This window comes from Parasteatoda tepidariorum, chromosome 5, assembly GCF_982258835.1.
Source record: "Parasteatoda tepidariorum strain Cologne lab strain chromosome 5, Ptep-v5.0, whole genome shotgun sequence".
Classification (NCBI taxonomy): domain Eukaryota; kingdom Metazoa; phylum Arthropoda; class Arachnida; order Araneae; family Theridiidae; genus Parasteatoda; species Parasteatoda tepidariorum.
Window position 1 is genome coordinate 48,171,927 of NC_141759.1, and position 22,306 is coordinate 48,194,232.

Genomic DNA, 22,306 nt, shown 5'->3' on the forward strand with positions numbered 1-22,306 from the left:
TTATTTGAAGTGTGATAATTTTTTAATTACTGAAGTTAACGAGCTTTATAATTAGCGAATAGTTATTTCTCTACTCTATAACATAACTTAAATTTTAAATCTGAATAACAACAAAAATTCTTATATAAATATTTAAAAAGTTGTAAAAGAAATCTTAATATCTTGCAAAATTCATTTTTCTTCTTCTTTCATATTATATAAGGTTTAGTAAATTAGATCCTTATTTTTTGTAATAAAGTATCTAGTTTAAACTATTTAAAACTATTAAATTCAATCTGAATTTAGATACTGATGTTAGATAACATTTATTCTCTCTAACAACATCATGACTTCAAATTTTGGGGAATAATTAAGATTTATGAACAAAAACCGTGAAGTACACCCCCCGAGAGTTCATCAAAATCTGAAATCAGTCGAATTGTCGGCAAACTTGCGCTTTGAAATTTTGTCACGCACAACAAAAATAAATGAGAAATAAAGTAAATGGGGGAAAAAAAGAATGATCATTACTCCCTGCTGAGAGAATGGGACCGTCCAAAACTCCATCCTGGAGCTCAAACGAGATGAAGTTCTCTTGCACGATCGTAGCGCCATCCCACACCGGTCGATGAAAACAGGCGAAGTGAAGCGACCGGGTGGATTTACACGAAATTCGGACTTACCGAGAAAATATGCAGCAGTATCGTCTGCCAGATTTTAATCCCCATCTCAAAGGTCGAAAATAGGAACATACAAAAACTGAGACTTCTGAAATATGCTGCAGTTTTCGGATGGTCGCCCGGTGGGGAAAGACAGCACGGGCCGACCCGTTGAATAGTTTACAGAAGTTGTATGTTGGTCTGTGGGCGAAACGGAAAGTAGAACAAACGTGGAACGATGTGACAACTGCATAGTTTGCTGAAAACGATATTTGACAGTAGAGAAACTTCGTGCTTTACTTGAAAAAAAAATTAATAAAAGTGAGAGTGGCAGCAGATGTTTTCCTCCTTGATATCAACTTTTTTTTAGGCGTGTTTTGATTGGTCGCTGCAATTTTGCGTCACTTTTGAAGTTTTAGTGACATTTAATCGATGTTTACATTTTAAAACATAATAAATATATCGATTACATTTGAGTGCCGTTCGAAAGTTTTAACAATAAGTAATGACATAAGTGTGTTATAAAAACAAATAAATATTATGATAAACAAATTAAATGATTTCACATAAAGTTGGCACATATGTAATAAAGCAACTTGTACACTACGTTTCGGATAAAATAATTTCAGCATAAAAACATACTACCAAAAATAAAAATTTCGAAAAACTTCTAAGGTAAAAGTTGGTTCTTATAAATGTATATAACATCTTATGAAGCTGATTGAGTTTAATATTTAGAATGAAAAACACTCTAATATTTTGAATCAAAAGAGATATCAATTTTGATAAGAAACTTTGTGAATAGTTGTGAAATATTGAAAAGCTGTGACCAGTGAAATATTTATGTAATAAAGTAGTTACATCATCTAATAAGTGATATATCAAGGTTGAACGACTAAAGGTAAGTTTATAAATGTTTTTATAACTTAATGATATTTTTTGCCTGCAAATTTCTATTATATGAAGAAATATATCTAATTTATTTTAAATATATTGATTATTTAGTTAAAAATTGCTATTGGAATAACATTTCTATAATCACACACTCGCTGCTAACTACGTTAATAATGATATACTTCCTCAGGAAAATAAAATTAGCGTCAGTGTTACCAAAGGCTTTTTTAGTGAGCGCAATTTTATTTCTAGATTATTAATAAAATTCAGTTTAAATTATAAGTGTTTGACTGCTAGATATTTGCAATCTAACTTTTTACATAACTAGTAACTAACTTTTTATATGCGAGTTTCGCTTTGAACAAATGATAAAATCAAATCCCAGTCTCAAAATATTCAACAGTTTTAGAAATTAAAATGGTAGAAAAAGAACATTTGTATTATTTTTTTAATGTATAAATAAAGTTGATCGCAAACGTATTAATTTTAAGTCACTACTCATGTTGAGTTTAAGTTATAAAACATATTCAACTTTTCTTAAAAATAAATTATAAAAAATAATATTATATTTACGAATAAGTGAAATTATTTTTTTCCTCAACTATACCACTTCCACTTTATTGACTTTATTGAAAAAAATATATGTAATATATTATAATGAATGAATATATTATAATGAAAAAAATATATTATAATGTTCACTTTTGCCCAATTCCATTATCGCGAGCAGTGTAAATTCCATGTTTCTTAGATACAATTAGCTTAAGTTGAGAATTGAGTTGAGTTGAATGTAGAATTTTATGGTTCAAGATACAAATGAGGATATGCTTCGCCAGCTTAAGTTGCGAAGGTTCTTTATTTCTCAGAGAAAAACCTCTTAAACACCGAGGACTCCTCATTTTCCTCGAGATAAAGGCACTACATATTAGTGAGTCAAATTGTAATAATGGTTTTGTTGATAGTGTCGCTCTACAGCACAATATTGGTTTATTGTCGACGATCCGATGCGGCAACAATGATGATCCGAAGACAATACTGTCACACACTAAACTATCGAAATTCAGATTAGAGAGCATATGGTGGTTGTAATTACCCGACCTCCGCGCCACACTCCCCAACTGCTTAACTATGCATGAACTATCAGAACGTCGGGTTTATTAGAGTGTATTTAAAACCTCATTATGTTGATCAGGTTGAAGACAATTCGATTAGATACCACCCTTTAGCACGGAAAATAGAATCCCGTCTCAAGCCGTATGGTAGACGAAAAACCACTACACCGACAGGACGGTGTAAACTGAAACATATCGAAGGCATGAATAAATTAATAAAAATATGTACAACATACATAGAACAACAACATACAAATCAATATGTAGTAACATACATAGAATATCAGTTTTTTATGCAAAATATTTTAATAATTTGTTTGCGGTTATAAAGTTTTTAAGTGACTGTTGTTTTAGTACTCTTTAAAAAACCTTTGACCTGTGGTCCACCAAATCCGTTCTGTGACTAACATACTGAATTTTATTTTAGTTTTATTTTATAACCGTCGTTGAACAGCCGACCCAATTTTTGGGTTTACAATTACTAATGTTCATCTCCGTAGTCTAGTAATTTTGAACCCAATCCAGAAGACAAGGGAGCACCTGGATCAATTATTGGAAGAAATTTTCCTTCGTGTAGGACTTTTTGATTGAACTAACCATATGTTACACGAAGAGGAGGACCACGAGAACCTCCCACGGTTACCCTGACGGCAAAGGGGACTCTAACCCATAATCCGCCTACCACTGAGGGTATTTCACGACAGCACTGTGGTCGGTGCAAGCCGGATGAGGACTCGTATGGGATTCGAACCCGGTTCAAGGGCAACGCTCTATCCCCTGAGCCATCACGATGTGTTTTCCCCTTACATTTTTGACATAACGCCTATAACTCCTACGACCTGAAAAGTGGAAGAATCACAATACTGTATTGCATTGTTAAGCACATACTTTATGCCTTCTGTAACAACAGAGCAAAATGCATGTATTTCTATAGGGAACAAATTTCCAGTTACTTTTGTAGGAAGAAGTTATGATTACATTTAAAAGGAATTAAAGAAATGAGCAATTAATGTTTTTCGTTGTGAGATATATTTTTAGATCAAGACACTACCCTTGTATCTAAAAATTTAAAATTTCATCATTATTCAATTATTTTAAGTGTGTCATAGAAGTTATTTTATTATTTAAAGCAAAATAAAATCACGGAAAATTCGCGGATAAGGATTAAATTCAGTTTGATGATAATAAAACGCTAGTGAAAATAATAATAGTAATAATAATAATAAAATACTGAGAGATTGCTTTAAAAAGAGATAGAACATCCACAATGGGTGTTATACTGCCCACGGGCACGCAACGCCCACTATAGCTTCCACGTTGAACTTCCGGAACTGTAACCTAATTAAAAAGAATCGTGATTTTCATAAAATTAGCAAAAACACAAAGCTGTTTGCGACGCCTCGTGTGAGATTTATTGCGAAAAAATGTATTTATTCTTTAAATACAAAATTATATCTAATACACTATACTACTTAAATATACTATTATATCAGTTAATTTGACGCATTATTTTATCAATATATATTAGCAAATACAGAATTATCTTAATTTTTCAAAATAAATCTCAATAATGAAGTACTTTATCTACGACTCATTTTCTTTTCTGAAAAAAAAAGAACCGTTCTCTTTAAAGGTTAAATAAGTTATCATTTACATAACTTCCATCGTTTGACTTCACTGTGAAATATTTTTTTCCAGCACTAAAAATAAAGTTTTAAAACAAATAAATTTTTAAAAAAACTTTTATTAGGTCAACAACCTGGTAGCTTGCGTATCTGTTGATTAAATCTTTTTTTATATATATTTTTTTTTTATATATAGTTGCGGGCAGAATTCTTTTAACTTAAAATATCATTACATTGATTTTCTGAAAACATAATTTTTTCTGATAAACAGCAATTGATTTTAAATAACAGAAGTTATAAATATTTTATATACTTATTCATAATATTATTATGAAATTATACTTCTTAAAAGTTATTAAAAATGTCCTGCTATTTCTTACTTACATTACTATTGCTCTAACAGTGGGAAAAAGAGTTGATACTTTAACTTGACTATATTGTATAGTTAATAGCTAGTAGTTTGTAAAACATATCATAAACTTAGCGGTATTGATATTTCTTAAAAGAATCACGTAAAATTGAAGACGGAATTCTTACAATCTAGTGTATCAGAGGCGTGGTAGCTCAGGGGATAGAGCTTTTGCCTTCCAACAAGGTAACCAATGTTCGAATCCTAGCGATGGCTGGTCGATACGAATCCGCATCCGGCTTGCACCGACCACAGTGCTGACGTGAAATATCCTCTGTGGTAGACGGATCATGGGTTAGTCTTCCTTTTCCCTTCAGGCTAACCGTGGGAGGCTCTCGTGGTCTTCCTCTCCATGTAACGCAGATGCAGCCTAGTTCCATCAGAAAGTTCTCCACGAAGGCAAATTTCTCCCCATAGTTAATCCAGGAGTTTCCTAGTCTTCTGGATTGTGTTTAAAATTACAAGGCTAATGAGTTGAACATTATTAGTCTTAAATCCTTCATTGAGTCAGCTGCTCAAGGCGCTTATAAAATCAAATCAAGTGTATCAGAGTTATTGCTATCTCTAAAAAAATGATAAGCGTAGGAAAGGAATTGGGAATGCGAGGGAGATTTTATTAAATCTGTAACGACCCCCCCCCCCCCCCAAGAAAAAACGTAAGAAATCATGCAGTGTAGAAGATGGTAGTGGTAAAGTTACAAAAGCAACAACATTTGTAAATATTATAGCGCTACCATGTTTTGAATTTAATCAAAACTGGGAGCAAGACAAACCACGATAGGGAATATGAAATGAGCATAAAAATAAGAAACTTAGAGTATCAAATGAAAATTGAAACTAGAGTATCAATTTTCTTTAAGAAAACTTATATCTTTTACATGTTATATTTATGAAATGTATTAATAATACAGGTAAAATAAAATGAAGAAAAAGGAATTCATCGTTGTTAAAATGCTAATGCAAATAAATTGCATCTGTGACTGTAATTATATTTGTTTGCTTTGTCAACAGTTGCGTTTCTATTTAAATGCGGAATAGTAACAACTAGAAACACTAATGAACTATTAAGCTATTTTTTTCTAATTTGTTGAGTTTTGGTTTATTTTTTCCTTGCTTTCTTGTCACGCAGAAGCTATGAAACTACATATTATTTTTCTATTTATTTTATTTTATCCCTACAAATGCGTCCTATATCGAACAATTACGTTATTTGTATTTAAATTTAAAACCCTCCAAAACATACGAACAATGTTCTAGTTCTCTTATCATTGTTATTTACTTGTATTTTTAACCCTTTCTGGCGCAGTGCTGCTAGTCTTGTGTCACTTAGTCAGAAAGTATTACAAACCACTAGAAATGTAAAATGAATTATTCTAAACGTTCACCAATTTTAAGTTGCCACAGGAGATCAGCAGAGATGCCAACTTGCTCCGGACAGCAAATATATATTTTAAAGTGGTAGATTATCAATTGTGATTCTTGGTTTAATAAATTCAATTTGTAGATTTTTATTCACCGCTATTTCTAAATAATTCGTAGGCTTAAATAATTCACCTCTTTACAGACTTATGTCATGCTATACACTCTAAAAAGCAAGCAAAATTAGTAAAATATTTTCAAAATTTACTGTGTAGTTATTTACCGTTTTTTAAATTATTTTGGCGTGTCCGGAGCAGTTGGCATCTCTGGATCAGCCTGCGTAATGACCAAGGGTGCACGGTATCGGTCCTCGTTCAACTGTAAAGTGCGCGCCGTTCGTTGGGTTGCAAAAGCAGGGGAGAAATCCCCTCTGTAGAGGATCAAAATTGCGATGGCATGTTCTCAGACCATCTCCAATAATCCATTGTTCAGCTCTAGTGCGATGTAAATAAAGTACCTACTCACCTAGCACTATTACTTAAGCCACAAAGAGATAAAGTAAGCCTTTTCAATAAGAATACAGGGCTTCCAACTACTACACCTTCTACAAATTATTTTAAAAAGTGACAGACAATTAAAAGCAAAGTTTACAGATTTTTTGGGTAATTTTTTGCCAACATTTCAAAAGGCTTAACTCTAGAGAATTGAAAAAAAAAACGGTGATTAATAAGAACTTTTGAATCATTTACATGTAGTTGTAGAAAAAGCAACTTGCAAAAATCAAATTTACAGGACAAATAATCATGTATGAAAACATAAACTTAGCTAATCTACCACTGGAAGAAATGTACCCAAAACAAGCATAAAATTACCTACAAGAACCCTCAAGACGCAAAATGTCTCAGTTGCTAATGCGTTGCCTGATTAAAGTTTGGAACCCAAATTTACAGTTCCGTAAGGGTTAATAGGGTATTTATAACTATAAATTTCGTTCTGATTTCTACATACATAAATTTAAAACATAAAAGTTCATGAATTGTCATTGAATTGTTGTTGTTCATGAAAAGTTTGAAATGTCATGTTCAAAATGTTTACGCGAGCCTTCGCGTAAACATTTTGAACATGACATTTCAAATTTTGTCAATATTACGCATCAGTTTAGGTATTAATATTGTTTAGTAGGGTAAACTAAACAGTATAGGAACACTTAAGCTTCGCTTGCCTTTTAAAAAATCATATTAATTTCAAAATTCGTAATTTCAGTTAAATGACAGTGTCAACATATTTGTTACTAATTGCAAACTATGCAAAAAAATTGTAGAGAACTTACATAATATTGTTTTAAAGTTTTGGAGGTTCAAATAACAAGTAGTAAGAAGACCCAGTGAAGGAACAGCTCTACCCAGTGAAGGAACACAAAATTGCCCAGTAAAGGAACACTTAATTTTGGTTATTTTTTAATGCTCTTTATGAATTTTTTAGGCATACAAATATATAAAAACAAGACTATTTGTGAAATTATAACATACAAGTACTTGTAAAATGCAAACTTTTTTCTGTTATCATGAACTAGAAATTAAAGTGATGTTAAATACAAAATAAATAAAAAAAATCATTCTTTCTTATAATTTGACAGTCAAATCTAAATCATTATGTCATCCGATGCTGTTTATTATCATTATTATTTTATCACCTTTTTGTTTACTCTTTTTCCTCTTATTTCTTGAAGCTTTTTTTCTTTTTTAAGTATTTTTTTTCTTTTTCTTTTCCATGTTCTCTTGTTTAAACTTTTTTTAGATCTTTCAGCCTCTTGAAATTTTTGCCATTTCTCTGAAATTAGTGCAAAAGGTAATTTATTCGTTTTTCTTCTTATTTGACCTTTCTTTTTATCATCAATATTTGGCCAATGTAAACGGTTCTTCCAAACTTCTTTTGATTTTTCAGCAACATTTCTAGAATGCCTTTCTCGAAAATAGACGGGGGAAAGGTGTCTGGAAGTTTGAGGCAAATCTATCTTTTGTTGACTTATATCTAGAGGATCTTTAGAAGTACTGGTTTTACTTCTAGAATCATTTCTTTTTTCAACTAAGAGAGGATCAGCTTGAGGACTCATTTCAAATTCGATATCTAAGATGCATTCATTATCAATACTAGCTTCAGTTCTTAAGTTTGAGTTAACCAAGTGGTCTTCTTTTAATACGTACTTCTTCCATATTGAAAAAAGTACAGGATCTTGGATATTTTCGATATTAGACTCTTCAGTCAATGCTGCTTTAAAAATTTGCACCATATCTTGAGGGATTTTCCTCTCAAGCTTCTGAAGAAATTGAGTATCGTTTCTGTTTAACTCTGTTTTTTGTTGAGGAGCTTGCTTCTAAATTCTAACATTGTAAAGTCGTTTTTATAAATTATATAATCACGTTGCTATCCTATAATGATAGCATATTAGGAGTTCTTGGTGCAAAAGCTAGCGAAAAATTGTTCTATTCAAATTTTTATGATTATATTTAATTAGTTTTCGATTTGTAAACATAGTTTATTAAGTTGCCTAACATTTGATGCTACTATACACCCCATTAATAAATATAAATTATAATGTTTTCATAAATTTAGCTATTAAATTAACATTTTGAACTGAAATTATTTCAGGAATTATTCATACAATTTTTAACAAAATTTTGGTTGTCCTCTATATAGCAGAATTACTTATCATGTCATATCTATATAGCAAAATTACTGTCATGTAAAATCATATTTCAAACATTACTGTTAGTCCCAGTGAAGGAACATGCCTGTTTCTTCACTGGTTAGAAGTTGTTTTTTGTCTTTTAAACGGAATTTTGATGTATAATATGACTAAACCTACAAGAAAATTAAAAAATTTCTTTTATTTTCATTAACTGGGAAATGAATCCAGTAAAGAAACACTTGTTCCTTCACTGGTTTTTCATTGTTTGGTGATCCAGTGAAGGAACATGCCTGTTCCTTCACTGGTTAGAAGTTGTTTTTTGTCTTTTAAACAAAATTTTAATGTATAATATGACTAAAAGTACAGGAAAGTTAAAAAATCTCTTTTATTTTCATTAACTGAGAAATGAACCCAGTAAAGAAACACTTGTTCCTTCACTGGTTTTTCATCGTGTGGTGATCCAGTGAAGGAACACCCCCTTATCTCAGTACTTGATTGTGCTATGGTGCTTTAAAAAAAATAAAACGTAACTTCAATAACTATATTTTGAATTTTCTTTTTCACAGTGAGAAAAATAAGACTACTACATGCAATTAATTCCACTTCAAACATATAAATACAAACACTCACCTTATAATTTTTTCAATGAAACAAGGTGTTGCAGAGATAATAAAAGATTCAAAAATTTTTCCCGAGAAGTCTATTTGACCACATAATCCAAAATATTGCTAGATGACTTCCTATTGTTTGGCAGTAAGCTATTGTTACCAATCAATCTAAAAAAAAACTTTCAAATTCTAATTTTTAATCAATATATATGAAATGTTCCTTCACTGGGTAGTGTTCCTTCACTGGTTGGTTTACCCTAACATAAGCTAATATTTTTGCAGATGAAACTTATGTCTGAAATATATTGATTATTACAAATCGAGAATTGTGTTTTTCTTCTGTATTCCTGCGTCTAAATGTCAACGAAATGTTTTTTTTTCCAATGGCAGGCACTGAATTTGAATCTTTTGCCTATACTATGCCAGAATTGTTGCTCATTTGGCGTTACCCAGTGGGCACCTGTGAACCAAAGTCACGGAGGCGAGCAACATTGCCCACGCCACACTGCCACGAACCCGTTTATAGGGTGGGCCACATTCACACATCATGCACATAAACAACAGAGGACAGCACAAAGAGAGAGAGAAACATCCATGCCCAGAGCGGGATTCGAACCCGCAGGCTATGGCTTCGCAGTCAGGCACGCTAACCGCTCGGCCACCAGGCCGGCAGTCTCGAAATGTAGTACGAAGTCAAAAAAGAATATATTTATCAGAGAGAGGGATTTAAAACGAGAGAGAGAAATCAATTTTGGTTCATTTATTGACTGTTTTATTTATTTATTTATTTATTTTTTGCGTTTAAATTTGAATCGAATATTTCAAATTAGTAAGGGACTCGTAGAATTGGATGACAGGGGAGAGAGCTCTCGCTTCCCAACTAGGTGAATAGGGTTCGAATCCTATGTATGCGAATCCTGGTGTATGCGAATTCCGCAACCGGCTAGCACGACAACAGTGCTGACGTAAAATATGCTCAGTGGTAGGCGGATCATTTGTTAAAGTACCTTTTACCGTCAGGCTAACGGTGGGAGGTTCCCGTGGTCTTCCTCTCCTTGTAACGCAGATGCTGATTAGTTCTATCAAAAAGTCCTACGCGAAGGCAAATTTCTCCCAATACTTATTCCAGGAATTCCCTTGTCTTCTGGATTGGGTTCAAAATTACAAGACTACGGAATTGAACATTAGCAGCCGTAAACTCAAAACATGGGTCGGCAGTTCATCGACGGTTATGGAATGAAATAAAAATTATAACTTATTATTTTTTCATTACTATGCAGTTCCTCATATAGGAAAGGAATTGATTGAATTAAATTACAAAAAATTATTGATTTTCATGTGCCTTGCTTTAGCTCTTTTAAAAATAGTCACCCAAAATAGTCACAAATCACCTCAAGCATGTTCAAATTTATTGATTTTGGCTAAATCAAATCCGAAATAATGCGAAATCTTAAAATAATGTATCCCAAAATATTGTAATTATTCTAGTATGGCAGTATATTTAGTATTTATTTAGTAGTAGTAGTATTTTCGTATTGTAATTTTTATAGTTATTTTAGTATTTTAAGATTACGGTACCAAATATTTTGTTAATTTTATGTCCCAATATATCTTTTTTAAATGTTTATGGTAATATTTTTCTACATTTCAAATTTATTTAATACAGGGACATGTTTTAATAACCTAGGGTTGAAAGCAAGAACCGAAGAAAGAAATTATATAATTTTTAAGATATATTTGATAATTCAAATAAAAATCGTGGGAGTAAAACATGTTAGAAAAATATGCTTAGAATGAAAAAAAAAAACATGTTTTTCACATTAAAAAATTTGCTCACTTAATGTCTTTTAAACCACCTTTAATGTGCACGCGCCGTAATGGCTTTTCATATGCGTAATAATGTTTTCTTGTTTTGAACGATTACTAAGAATTTCGAAAGAAAAAATTTGACTTTTTCCCTAAAAAATAATATTTATTTATTTAGTCAATCTAATACATCTTTTAATTCCTTACATGTAAAAAAAAATGCTAATCCAATTAAACATATTTGTTTAATTAGTCCCACTAGTATTAAAATATTTTATGTGTGTAAATAATTTGTTAAATTACTTATTTGAGATTTTTTATTGAGTAATTTTGCTTGAGTAAATCACTCATAAGCTTTTTTTGTACGTTTTTAATTTTATTTTAAAGGACATATTCTTGTTTTTTATGGAATATTAATAAAATATTTAGGATGTATATTTTTTAATGGTTGAGCATATTTATTTCACTGATAAAAAAACACCTTTTCTAAAAACTTAACATGCATTTTCATTTTTTTAAACTTTTATTTCCATCAGCTACGCCAATATAAAATAGTTTTGCTTCATATTATTGAAGGTATAGGCAGGAGAAAAAACTTTTTATTTTTATTTCGTGTTTAATATGACATGCGATTCAATTATTTTTTGTCTGCTCAACATCCTGCAAAATATTGTCCTTCAGATACCATACTTATATGGCAGACATATGACAGCATTCTCTAATAAGTTTCACCTGTTATTATTATTCTTACATAAATGTAGATTTCAATAAACGTTTAGTTGTTGAATATCTTAAACATATTTTGAACGTATTTTGAACAATTTTAGAAAACTTAATTAAATTACGTAAAGTAAAAATTTCTTGTTATTCTTTATATTTTTTGCATTAAGTCTAAAATAACTATAAAAATTTCGTTTTAAAGAAAACGTTTTGTTAAAGTCACTGTACGTTAACTATATAATCGATATTAGATATTTACAGGACTGTTTCTTGTATGAGAAAATGAATAGTATCGAATAGATAATTGCTCTGCAACCTTTTTTTAGAGCAGTGGTGGCTGAGGGGAAAGATTGTTCGCCTACCAATGAGGTGAAGCAGGTTCGAATCCCAACAATTGCTGGTCGATAAGAATTTCGCACCCTGCTCGCACTGACCACAATGCTGGCGTAAAATATCAGTGATAGATGAATCATAGGTTAGAGTTCCCTTACCGTCAGGCTAACCATGGGAGGTTTTCGTTGTTTTCCTCTCAATGTAACGCAAATGCGGGTTAGTTCCATCAAAAAGTCTTAAACGAAGGCAAATTTCTCCCAATACTTGATCCAGGAGTTTCGTCGTCTTCTGTATTAGGCTCAAAATTATCGAGTACGGAGTAGAACATTGGTAGCCGTAAAATCAAATTCCGGTTGGCTGTTCAACGATGGTTATAAAACCTTTTTATCACAGTGGACCGGTTGACGGTTAATAATTTTATCGCGGCGTTGATTGATTAGTATTCATAATGTTATGATTTTATAATTTTAATTTAATTGTATTTAATCATGCTGTCAAACTAAAATTCGGTATTGGTGTGGTTTAGGAGAATGTCTCTAAGCTCTAGGTTGCAGTTTTCCAATCCAGCGGCCTTTAGCGACTTGTTCCCTTGTTTTATTTTTATTTTTTTATTTATTTTATTTTTTAAACTAAAAGAAGTTAGGTAAAGTTAGGTTTAGTTCAGGTAACAAATTTTAAAAGAAGTAAAAGCTTGTAAAAGTAAACCAACTACAGGCAAGAGGAAAAGTTCTAAATAAAAGAGAATCAGTAGTTAAAGGTTGCTGTATTGTAAATTAACCTCACTGTTAGGCACTCATCTATGGAAAGTCGCTCAAACCCGAGAGAAATACACTACAACAAATAAAATAGAAATAATTTAATGTTCCTTGGACGGTCCGGGAGCATTTAATACGAAGATAGGGGGTTGTAAACAAATAAATTATGCTTAAGGAAGAAAAAAAAACTTAAAGGTTGCACAATTTTTTCTCATTTTATCGTCAATTCTCCCTCCAATAGTTGTTCTCGTGACAGTTAGTTAATACAATAAAACATAATTTTTTTACGGTACATAAGAAAGTGTTATAAGTTTTTCATAAATTCTAATAATAAAATACAGTAGACTCTCGATTAACCGGAATGGTCGAGAAATGTTTCGTTCCGAATTAGCGAATATCGCGGATAATTTAATTTATGTAAATTTTGATTAAAAAAAACTGATAAAAAATGTTAAATTATTGTTCAATAGAAAATTATTAGTTAAATTAACTCAAAAGACAGAGAATTAACAAGCCATTTTAGTTTATTTAGATTCCATCATAAATTCTAATAATAAAATACAGTAGACTCTCGATTAACCAGGATGGTCAAAAAATCTTTCGTTCCGAATTAGCGAATATCCCGTATAGTTATTCAATTTATGCAAATTTTGATTAAAAAAACTCATAAAAAATATATAATTATTGTTCAATGTAAAAATTATTCGTTAAATTAACTCAAAAGAAAGAGAATTAACAACCCATTTTAATTTTATATAAATTCACACTTTCTATACTTATTTTATTATAAATATTTCGATATTTATAAACCGATCCCGGTTAATCCAGTCTCTACTGTAATTGTACTATCCCTATTCATTTTTGTTCTTAAAAAAACTAGTTGTATAAATATAATGCAGATTGACCAGGTATGAGTTAAATTCGTCAAAAATCTGATTTCTTGAAGGCAGCGTTAGCAATTATTACTTTAAAAATTTAAATAATGCGCATTTAATGAAAATGTCGCCTACCCTTAAGTTTAGTTTGATATTTAAATTTAATTAAAACTGGAAGCTGAAAATAGAAATGAAGAATGAGAATTTGATTGTTTGACTGTTTTAAAAACAAGTTATATTCAATTTATTTTACATCGATGCATTGAGAAAATGAAAAGGAAAGACAAAAGGAATACAAAATGTTTCTGCGATTCAAGTTGTATTCAATTAATTGCATTTTAAGCGTGAATTGCATTGTAATCAACAGAATTAGAATTGATGTACTTTATAATAATAATAATACCTGATTAGTTCAATTATTCTCTTCTTATTATATATAGAGTAATTAAGAGCTATTTATATGAAAAAAATTCTTCTTCGTTATAAAAATCTCCTCTTTATGAAAAATTCTTCTGTAGGTTCTGTTACAAAGAATACCTCTTAATTATTTCAGTTTTATGTGTTGCAGAATTTTTTGTAATTGTATTAGTTTTCTTTATTTTAGAAGTCTTCTTTATGCGTACAGTCTAAAACATTCCGGATCAAATTTCGTTGTAAGTACCGGCACTTTAGGTGTATCGTCCTTAAAATCCATCTTACTGTGAAATCCATTTTTATGGCAAAATATATGCCGTAATTTTTTACATCAATATTTATTCAATTAGAGTAATTCAGTGATTTTATGGTCATTATTAAAACAAAAATGTACGGTACATAAGATTTTTCATTCCATTACATGTTCATGCAAAAATGGTTTTAACAATACAGAAAACCGTGAAATCCATATTTCAAATTCGGTAAAATGGTGTCGGTACTTTTATCGTAATTAGTTACGGAGTTTTTTTCAGTGTTAGAAAAATACAAAACTGAAAAATGTATAAAAAATTTATAAAAATACAAAGAAAAAAGGGAAAAATTTAAATATTTTTAAAGAGAAGAAAAAAAATGAATTTTTTTAAAAAGAGAATTTAAAAGTTCAAAAAAAATTAGAAAGCCGGAAAAACAAAATAAGGGATAACAAAATAAGGGAATCTCGTCATCAATTCACACGTTTACATCCGCAAAAAAAGTGCTGTATGCACTGCGCAGTAAAGTGCAGTATGTACTGCGCAGTAAGTTTATGCGCAGTAAATAAAACTTATTATTATTTTTTTTATTTTCCTCATTAATTTTTATTTTCTCTTATTCCTTTTTGTTGTATATATATATATATATATATATATATATATATATATATATATATATATATATATATATATATATATATATATATATATATATATATATATATATATATATATATATGTATATATATATATATATATATATGTATATATATATATATATATATATATATATATATATATATATATATATATATATATATATATATATATTATTCACACCTATCGTTTTAGCATAATTCTAAAAGAAATAAAGCGAGTAATTTTTTACCACCATTCCCTAAACACAAAAATAAAAATTGTCCTCAGCACGTAGCTTATTTGAAAACAAAACATTCATTATTAACTTGTTTACTTTAATGCTGAGAATATCCCTTTAAGCCCGACTTCCACGTCTTTGTTTGGGACAGATTTCTTCGACAAAAGAAGTTTCGATACAATTAACACAGGGGAACTGCGATCTATCAAGATTTTATCATAGTTTTGTGGGATAAATTGCATATCGCGTTTGTTTTGTTTACTGAAACAAGCAGAAATCGATTCATTATTCTGTGACAAACACCGGCTATTATAGTCTGTCATATATTTTGCTATTTCGTCCCATTCATCAAAAATGTCATTTTTCAAATATAATAGTTAGCCTTAACTATGTTTTTGCGAAAAATAATTAATTAAACCGTTGTTTCACGTTAATGAAGAAAAATACGTTAAAAATAAAATTGTTTTTTTTTTTTTGTTTCTTCAAAAGACATGTTCAGCTTTCATTTTTAAATCCCTGAATGCCCTATTTAATTATTTGGGAATTTTACATTGTAACCTTATTGTGGAAAGAAAAAAAAAGATTATGAACTTTTTTAGGTACTAGGTAAACATTGTTCAATTGTTATTATTTCTTTTTTAAAACGCTTATTATATTTATTTTTATACCTATATTACAATAATGAAAGAATTAATTTTAATAGTTTGAAATTTAAGGTTGAACAAAATTACTAATCTATGAAATAACGAGCTATTGTGCCTCAGGGGATAGAGCCTTCGTTTCTTAATGAGGTGCCCCAGGTTCGAATCCCAGTGGTGGCTGGTTGACACCTATCTGTTCCCGGCTCGCATGAAACATAGTGCCTTAAAATACTCAGAGTGGTAGACGACCACTGGTTAGAATCCCCTTGCCATCGGGCTACCCATGGACGGTTTTTGTGGTTTTCCTCTACATATAACGCATATGCGGTTAAATTCCATAAAAAAAACTTCTCCACGAAGGCTTATTTGTTTCAATGCTTGATTCTGGAGTTTCCTTGTCTTCTGGGTTGCGCTCAAAATTACAAACCTACGGAGTTGAACATTGATAGTGTAAACTCAGAATTGGCTCGGATGTTCATTACCGATGAACTCTGCTTGAATGTTCGTATAACAAATAAAACATAAAATAACTATGATAAAAGAAATCCTTGTTTATCTCAAAAACAATGTCGGTAAAAAGAATTACCTTTTACACACACAAAAAAAAAGATTCAAAACTTATATTAAAGTATACGAATTAATTCGTATATATTACAAATTAGTACGAATAATTCGTATATATTAAGAATTATTCGTATTATATACGAATTAATACGAATACGAATTAATACGAATACGAATTAATTCGTATATATTACATACATACGAATTCAAATCAACCTTAAATGTAAAAATGACCCATTTTAATGATTTTATTTAAATACTTATTTAAAAATGTGCAGTTTGGGTGTGTTTTTAGTCTTCCTTAGAATTTGTTATGGGGTAATAAAGGAGCTTCTTTGGAAATATGAATTACTAATTTAAAACTTTTTAAGAGTTATCAAATAATAACTATATAAAAAGTACATAAATACATTATTTTTCATAAGACAATGTTATCTTACCCTAAACTAAAAATACATTTATTTATTTTATATATTTACTAATTGAAACTAGTGTTTTTTTAAATTCAACTATTCATATTCATTTAAAAAAAAGCGTATATTTAAAATAACAATTATAGTTTCTTTTAATTAATTTCAGGGATTTAATAATAACGGATTCCCATTTCAAGTTTTTGCGTTTCAATTTATAATCAAAAAAGTAATACACCTTTCAATACATCTTATAAATAATTCAAAATAATACACCTTATTATGCAACTTATAAATAATCCAAAATAATACACCTTATAAATAATTCATATTATAGGTAATAGTTTGGTTCAAAACTTTTTTTATATTTCATTTCTATTATATTTTAGAATATTTTAGTCATTATGTTCGGCATTACAGAATCTCACAAAATCAGACGATGTAAATAAATGCGACTTTAAGATAAAGTATTATCAAATTTGAATGGATAATTTGAAATTATATTTAGTTATTCATAAAAAATGTGTATCCACAAAAATTTATGCCATAATGCTGATTTCAAATATGACTTAAGATTTCTTAAATTTGTTGTAGTTTGTTGAAACAAAATTAGTTCATTAAATCCCACAATGCATACAAAAATGTTTTTAACAGAATGCGTTATTTTAACTAAATTAAATTGCAAGCAGGTTGGGAAAATCTCTTTATATTCAACTTTATCAGGCATTTAATGAAATAAATTGTGTTTTCAGTTTAATATGATTTTTGAAAAAGATTTTAAGTATAGTTTTCAGCACTTTATTTCAAATAAGATAATTTTATAAAACGTGTAAATATAACAAGACAATAGGAAACAACTAAGTGAAAATAAATAGTGGGTTTTATAATTTTACGAAATGGTATTTGCTAACAGTTGCAGTTATTTTACTCAAAGCATTTTTTTAATATTTTAATATACAGGCTATGCCGTGAATACCAGGCTTAAATATTTTAAAACATCTTGTCAAAAATAATCAAAAAATTTTACTTGTTACTGTTATAAAATTAATGCTAACGTGAGGGTTAAATTTAAAAAAAAATAGTGAAAGTTGAAGACGTTTATAATAATTGTTTTCAACTTCTTTATGTTTTCTCTGAAAATTGAACACGTTTCGATATTTCTTCTCACCTACCTCGGGTAGTGATTTGCAACGTTTTGAAAATCTTTTAATTTTTTTCGTGCTTCATTATTAATTTACGAACCCTATTGTGCATATTTTTTCTTCTAACTCATCAGGTTAAGTAAAATTACTAACAGATAACAGTATGAATAAAGATATAAAAGTATATTTTCAAAAATGCAAAGAAACTATTTCCATTTTGGTTAATAATACTAAAAATTCAATCTTAGGCTTAGATAACACTATTCACTATACAATTAGGCTTAGATAACACAAAAATGCAATCCCAAATGACAGGCAATGCAACAAAAACTTTAAAAAATATAAACAAAAATTAATAAAATACCATAGATAATTAATATCATACACAAACACTCATTTTCTGTATCTATCTTTCGCCTCACTATAATCTCAGTCAGAATATTCAGTGTACACCATGATGAGTAATTCACCAGAATCATTCATAAGTGATTCACCAGAATCACTCATACCAAAGTTTTATCTTAGGGTTATACAAACTTCTCGTCATCTATACCCTTCTTAGTATTTCAATTTGTTTAGTATCAGTATCCAATATTAAATATCACACATATAGTTTTTAGAGTTACGAGTTGCACGCTGAGAATGATCTGAGTTGCATAGTTTTTTTTTAATTTTACGAATCGTGAAGTTTTTTAATGTCCCGAGTTAACATTTAAATGTTCAGAGTTGTATAATTTTGTAATGTTTCGATTTGTATAGTTTCTTGTTGTTACGAGTTGTATAATTTTTTAATGCTTCCCCATGTAGAGTTTTTTAATGTTACGAGTTCTATAGTTTTTTAATGTTCTGAGTTGCACAGTTTTTAAGTCGCCTGATTTGTATAGTTTCAATCTGATTTGTATAGTTAGTATAGTTGCTAAGTAGTCTGATATAGTTTATATAGTTCAGTAGTCTGATTTGAATAGTTAGTATAGTTGTTCTTAATGATAGGACTTTTATAGACTTTTAATGTTCCAAGTTCTATAACTTTTTAATGCTCTGATTTTAAATTTTTTTAATGTTCCGAGCGTTCTCCATTACAGCAGTTCTCAAACGGTGATCCGTGGAACCCTTGGGTTCCGTGAAAGTGTAAATGGGGTTGCAAGAGTAAAGACTTGTTTTTTATTTCACAGTAATGATTTTTGAAATTTGTATTTATAATTAGATGTCCCGAGAAATTAAAGTAAAATGCCTATAAAAAAATAGAATTTTTTTCAAGAAATAACTATTTTTTCTTATAACAGTATATGTTGAATATAATATGAAATATATCTACATTTATGAAAAACTGCATTACTCATTAGTATTTACCATCGCGCTTTTCAAATCAAAATAAAATAGTTAATAAAGGAATATATTTCTATAGTGACCATTTTGACATTTTAGCGGTGTTCTTTTAGCTTCAATTTTAACAAAAACTATAATTTGGTTTACTTGTTTCATTTTCAGCTTAATGTATTTACACCAAAAATAAATTTAATATTATATTAAATACAGCTCTAGGAGTGTTAATTCAACTGTCAAATATAAAACCGAATTTAACTCTACGAATGAACAAAACTGAGAAAAAATTCCATTCCTCTTATTAAATATTTTCGAAATAAAGTAGTCTTTTTCTGATTAACACGCTCGCAAATCTTTTTATGTGCTTTACTATTTACTAACTCTGTGTTCCGCTAAAAGCAGATTGATCATTTAAGGTTCCATAGGCGAAAAAAATTTGGGAAGCTCTGCTCCACAATTCACAGAGCCATTAAAGCTTAAATTACTTATAGTGAACTTCATGAGTCAATAACAGTCTTAGGAATTGTAAACAATGATAGTGTCGGTGAAATACCAACTTCATCTTTTTACCCTACTTTCCCCTATAGCATACAGCGAAAAATTGCTAACATTTCCAACGAATGTTTAAAAAACATTTACCGCTTAGGCTAAAGTAATTATCAATTAATTTGATATATATTACAGACATAAGCTAAATTATAAAATATAATGATTTAGAGTTATTTAAGTTGAGTATTATGGGCTGTTTATTAGTTATATTGTTTATTACGTTTCCTTCTAACAGGGCAACAAATTAAATTTCAGTAAAAAATCTTTAAAAAACAAAAGTGGTATACAGTTTTTGGTAATATTGTCTTTTCATTATATCTTTTGAAAACATTTGCCGTTTTCGCTGGAGTCTTTATTATTTCAAAATTCAGGTGGAGTTTTGACTTAATTATATTTATAAATTATATATAAATTGTTATATCTAAGCAATTATAAAAAACAAAAGTGGTATACAGTTTTTGGTAATATTTTCTTTTCATTATATCTTTTGAAAACATTTACCGTTTTTGCTGGAGTCTCAAAAAGTGGTATACAGTTTCTGGTAATATTTTCTTTTCATTATATCTTTTGAAAACATTTACCGTTTTTGTTGGAGTCTTTATTATTTCAAAATTCAGGTGGATTTTTAACTTAATTATGTTTACAAATTATACATAAATTGTTATATGTAAGCAATTATATGTAAATAATTATGTATAAAAAATTATACATTAATTTAATATAATATTTTATGCATTACTGTTATTTTTATATATTAAATTTTTTTGTCTTGTTTATCCCTTCGAAATCTCAATTATGCATTGATTGCAATCCACGTTCTTGAGATAAATATGGAGATATTCTAATAGCGCACCCTTTGCAATATGTATTTAATAAATATTGATATCAATCCTGATAACGCATTTAGTGTAATCAGCAGAATTGAACACGACAATGCTTTAAACCTATAATTCATGCCTTACGGTGAAGCTGACACTTTTTGCTTTGTAATATTATCAATTGATGCGAGTTATAGATTAAAATTACTTCCAGGATAAAGTTTTTATTAAAAATAGATTAAACCGTTTTTTTATAAAACATATAGGACGAAACATATTAAATGAAACGCATTAATAGATATAGAATGTATGAAAAAATCTTATACCGTGTATAAAACGGTAAAACTGTGTGTAAATCTTGCATTAAAAAAGTTAACATTTAAGAAGAAGAAGTGCAAAAGTTAAGTTTCACGCAAAAATTTATTTTTTTATAACAGGGGTTTCCAACTTACAAGAGGCCGAGGGCCGCAATTAAAAACACAAGTCAAATGGTGGGCAGCAACTTTATTAAAATTTTATGTTGGACTCTTTTATGTTTGAAGGAACATTAAATATTACTGTCAGATTTTTACTAAGTTGTACAAAACAAAAGTATTGAATTGCAAATTAAAATAAGAAGTAGATTTTTAAAAATATTTAATTTCATATTAAAAAATTCGGGCGACAATAACTTTAATGTGCACCTATGTATTAAACAATTAATGTGCAACAGATATCTAATTGTTAAGATATAAAACTTTAAAAAGGTTGGTATTAAAACTTGCATAGTAGCACACAAAATGTTCAATAAGAAAATTGAGGTTTGTCTGCTGCAACCACCAGAAAATAGATATTTACATTTTAAATTTAAAATTTGCAAATGTGTGTGTAAATATTTTCGTCCGACATGAATGGTTTCAAAAAGTTAAATCGGAGAATTTCTTCGAGAAAATTCATGATACGCACATGCTAAAATATATTCACAAAATACAAAAAAAATAAAATAAAAAAGAGCAACATACACGATTATTTTTGTATTTGAATAAATGTTTTCTTGGATGCAAAACCTGAGAAATAATTTTTTTGCGCCGTTGGTATGTTAAATTTCACAGAAACGAAGAAATTAGGTTTTTATTAACGAGAAGGGTATTTTAAACCCATACAGATTTTTTACAAAAATTGTCCGCAAAAAAAATGACAACTAATATATTTTAGTTCGCGGTCCACGAAAAAAAGCTTTGCGGCCCTCGGGCCGTCAGTTGGAAATCACTGTTTTATAACATATTGTCCAAGGAGAATTTTGTGCTGTTCTATTTTGTCCGCGAGTTATTTAGTATAGAACTATGGAGCACAAGAAATTGTTTAACTGCGTCATTCTAAAATTAAACTAATGTAATAGTTGTTTTATTAATAAAATTGTTATTTTTTAAAATCTTTATCTTACCCGTTTTTTACATAAAGATTTTGACTTGGTTTCTGTTGTAGCCGAAGTAAACTCTAAATATTCATTCCGAA

General features: G+C 29.3%; 1 protein-coding gene across 5 annotated transcripts in view; it reads left to right on the forward strand.

Moving 5' to 3' along the window:
- The first annotated feature begins 554 nt into the window (after positions 1-554).
- The window catches only part of Ac3 (Adenylate cyclase 3), a 275,553-nt gene continuing 253,801 nt past the window's right edge, over positions 555-22,306 (forward strand). For 4 of the 5 annotated variants that reach the window (XM_043047153.3, XM_043047156.3, XM_043047157.3 and 1 more), the window contains exon 1: positions 555-1,539. The gene's annotated coding sequence lies outside the window, so the exon portion shown is untranslated. The remainder of the gene's footprint in view (positions 1,540-22,306) is intronic. The other variant, XM_087163807.1, reaches the window with a different exon arrangement.